Here is a 4598-nt window from a genome sequence, read left to right on the forward strand (position 1 = left end):
AACGTCGCCTGACAGAAAAAATAGGAAATAACTTTTATTTCTGTGAAGGAGGATCATATCTGACAGTTGTACTATGTCCTGAGGTGTTTGTGTGTTCGGACCTATAGCTTACGACATCTGTTTGAACTTTGGCATGCGGTGACTTATTGATCATGACTTCCTGACAGAGCAAGGGGTTTGAGGCACATTAGTGGTATTTTCAAAAATACTGTAACAATAGGTACCGGCACTTTAATCTTGAAAGTAGTGTGGTACAAAACTAGCAGCTGCCTATCTGATAATTTACACGGGTTACACAAGCTCTAGTTGTCATGGGCTATTGAGCTGCACTTCCAGCAGAGATTATGCTCCAGATTGAATTAAGCGTCTTTCAGTCTTTTCTTTGAGTGTACCATTCTTCAATGGCAAATACAGTAATTCTTGGGACAAGAAAAAAAGTAGTTCATTATCAATTTCAGTTTCAGTTTCCAAACTCCATTTAGCATTTTACTGAGGTTTGGGTACCACGGACTCCCGTTTGAAGCTGAATGCATCCCGACTCTGACGTGCCAGCGGTATTATCAAATGATTGAAAACCTTCATATGAAAATGAAAGGCGAGCAAACGTTGGGTATATGGATGAAAGCTGAGACTGTAAAGATACAAGTCCAGACATCAAAGCTGTAAGACTGATAGATACTTCACAGAAATGCTAGTACTGACGATGTTTAAAGATGACTTTTACTTCAGGCGATAGAAACTGCCATGTTGAGTAGGTTATTTGTTACTAAACTATTCGCGACTGAGCCGATTTGTTATAGCATATGGTTGGTATATAAATTTAAAAGTGTCTAGTAAGCCAATGGCTTAAGCGAGTACCTCATACTAGTATTCTGTGAAACGTTGGCGAAGTTTCTGTAGCCTAGCGATTTGACAGAGTGCTCTATGAATTTCATCGATGAAAGAAAATCTTTGTGCGCTTTGTGTGTGTGTTTTGATGTCTTTTAGGTATACTTCTTGTGCGTCTTTGATTGTATTCCCATTATAATTCATTCAAGGACACAGCGGTGGCGCCACCGGGCCTCTGCTTCAATGAAATACCCGCGAAAATGTCAGACTGTTGGTATCTCACTGCACTTGGGGTACTGGTGCGGCACTGCATCTCTTGATTTATTTGATGGGAAGTGGGTCAGTATGATATACTTGAAAACACTAAATAAGTAACTGGTTTATCAATTCATAAAACTACAGATTTGGAGAAACAGATCATCGTACAATGTTGAAAAAGAAATCATTTATGTTGGATAATAACGTTTGCTTTTGAGTTTGCGTTATGCATTAACGTTACAAGCAGTGTAATCATCGCTGGTGGCCAACCGCCGATTAAACACCAAAATTGCAATCATTCAAACTCTTGAGCCATTTTTTCTCTCACTTATTACAAATATCTTATATAGACTTAGACATCAATAGTTTGGCAAGCCAACAACCGACAGTGAAAATACTCCGCGTTACACAAAAAGCGTATGAAATACCAATCATTTTCATTTGAGAAATTGTAAAATTGTTAAATAAACCTATAAACATACATCATTACACATACATGGTGCAAAGCACACGGTCGATTGAGTCAAATCTGTTATATGGTTCGTGTCAGTTCAGTTGGGTCACTATTTTTTACTTTACAAGTATTTCAATGTTATTTATAAGATAATAATTTCGTAACATATAATTCATTATCAAAAGGAAAATAATTTCATCATAAATCTCATTTGGGGGTATTTTCATCATTTTACAGTGATTTTTCATAAATTGACTACGCTGCGATTTCCATAAACATGTTCATTTAGCCTAGAAACGCAACAATGCCGCACAGAGTGCAAGTTGAAGTTAGCGAAAATAACACAACAACGCCACAGTGATCAAACCCCGCAGTGCCGCACCAGTACCCCAAGTGCAGTGAGACACCACCTTAAACCAGGACCATCCACCAAAACTAACCTGGACAATATTTGCTACTAATACTGAAGGCGACTGAGCCATGTTTTTAGAATTAGAAAATAAATAAAAACAGCAATGCAGCTCATGCAACTGTTTTCGTAGTTGGCTACCATCCGGCTGTATCATATCACTGTTGCCATGTTGAAAATGGCTGAATGACAGTTAAAGTATACATGCGTTACAAAAATTGAACCAAACGCTTACGTACCTGGAAAACCCAGCGCCAGTATTTCTCAGGGCTCTTCCTACTATCCTCTTCCGTCCGCCGCTGATTCTTCTTCAACTGAGATGACAATATGATAGCGAATGATGTAGTGCTTTCTTCAACTAGTAATGCCTTCGTCTGAGGGACCAACCGTATGCAAGGAGGAGGAGAAGTAGTTGTAAAACATGTAGACGAAAACTAAAATACTTGAGGGGAGATTTTGAATGCGAGCTGATATGAAATGTGAAACAACAAATGATATAAAAGCATAATCCGTTAAAAACGAACTGCAGCATGGAATAATCACGTCCGTAGCGAGCCAAACCTGAGGGGAAAGAAAATACGCTACGTCAGTCTCATATTGAATAAATGATATGATGAGTTCTTAATGACCAATTTTATTAGCCCCTCGGGGTGATGAGCAAATACAAAGAAACTTATCGCCGCTGGAACCTTATATAAGACACCAAAATGCGCACGTCTCGCTATAATGTCGGACCCAAGCCCATTCAATGTGACCATAAAGTGATTTGCATATAAACCTATTGCACATAAATGTGTTGTTGTATCTTAGCAACGGTTTGCAGTGATAGTCGAATATAAGATAAATCGCATATTTTTAAAGACAGATAAAGCTCTTACGGATCGTAAAATCTTGCAATTAGAAGAGAATGTAAGGTTGTCAAAATATCACAATACGCAGAGCATATACCAACTGTAAAAACAAAACAAATGGTAGACTTGTTCACGTTGTGAAAAACGAGGAATCATAATAATTAGGTTTACTTGTCCCAAAAAATATATATCAGCACCCAGGCGCCCCTAACTGTGTCTTTATGCACTTCCTGCCAGTGCATAATGACATACCAAGGACGGACAGGTACTTGCACTCTGGTAGACCAATTAGACGATATCGCCCGTGCTAAACTGAGCAAAGTGTAATGCTTGAAATGGAGAGAGATGCAGACAGTACAGTACAGCTAATTTGACGAAATCCCAGTTACTTTATTTCTATTCCATTCTCGTATATAATTTTGCAATATTACACTTCAAGCAGAATACAATATCAAATAAAAACCATATACCAAATGGCATGTGTCTAATAAAAAAAAGGAAGAAAAGGTTACTCAGTTTAGACTGAATATCGAAATGGCCAGTTAATGGTCATCATACAGATGATTCTTTTTTTCGGATACAGCTTAATGTTACATGTAGAAATATCAGGTGCTAAGTATTGAGTATGAGCTGGCCATGATGTACGCAAAACTTCAGATGTATGTGGTTTTGCCTTTGTCGTATATTATGCAAAAGCCTGTATTTACCCCAATATGGTAAAAGTGTACAATAAACATCTTCATTCATCCGTACCTTTATGCAGATATAAAGACTGTACTTTGGTAGTAAAATGCGTATTGCCGTGTAAATTACAAATGTACTGATAAAAAATAGTTGATAGGAGAGCCTCTCTTTTAAACAGGCCTTCATCACGGTTGACAGATGCAACACTTTGTAGAATAAGGTCTTGATCATGGTGGACATAATATCGTCTGAACAACTGTCATTCTCATTATTTCATCCCACAGAGAACTTTTCTAATTGTACCATTAGATCTCCCCTGGGGAGATGGATCGTGTTTCTGACGGAGAGTTGGGCTAATAAGCCAATTATCTACAGTATTGTCCGTCACACCATGTTTGTGTTGTCTTGTCTACTGAAGCATCCGTGCTTTCATGTTTCATATTTCCTAGAACACCACATCGAAATGTAGCAGTGAATCTCTGAAGGATAAAAATTCGAATCGCAGGAGGTTTGATACAAAGAGTTTGCAGCTAGGTTCATATGAACAGTGTGTATAATCTATTCAATCAATCAACGCTTGACGAAGTTATGTGTTTTGGACTGTCTTAACAAAGTTAGCCAAACAAAATTAGCATGCTACATACGTTATAAGGCAAAAAAAAACAGGTAATATAAAACGTTATAAGTCAATGGCAGGTAGGCAGGTCAATGAGCATTACGAAGCTTACTACGGCGAATTAAAAAAGGCGAATTACGAAATTTATATTTTAGAAATAAGAAAAATAAAGAAATTTGGCAGAAGTGGCTTATCCCAAAGTTACTTATAATTTAGAAATCACCCCACTTCAAAATTGAATTTTTCACCAATACATAAAAATAAAGACTCATGCTGTCCTAATAAAACTCAGGTCATTCGCATGAACAAAAGGAAAGGAAAGGGAAACCAAAATATACATGTTTGAGCAAAAATAGTAAAAGAAATCACACAAAAAAGAAATACACACACACACACACACACACATACACGAGCACACACACATACGAACATACACACACATACGAACACGAACATACACACACACACGAACACACACATGCGAACACAGACACAAGA

Source organism: Branchiostoma floridae, chromosome 11 (genome assembly GCF_000003815.2).
Source record: "Branchiostoma floridae strain S238N-H82 chromosome 11, Bfl_VNyyK, whole genome shotgun sequence".
NCBI classification, from domain to species: domain Eukaryota; kingdom Metazoa; phylum Chordata; class Leptocardii; order Amphioxiformes; family Branchiostomatidae; genus Branchiostoma; species Branchiostoma floridae.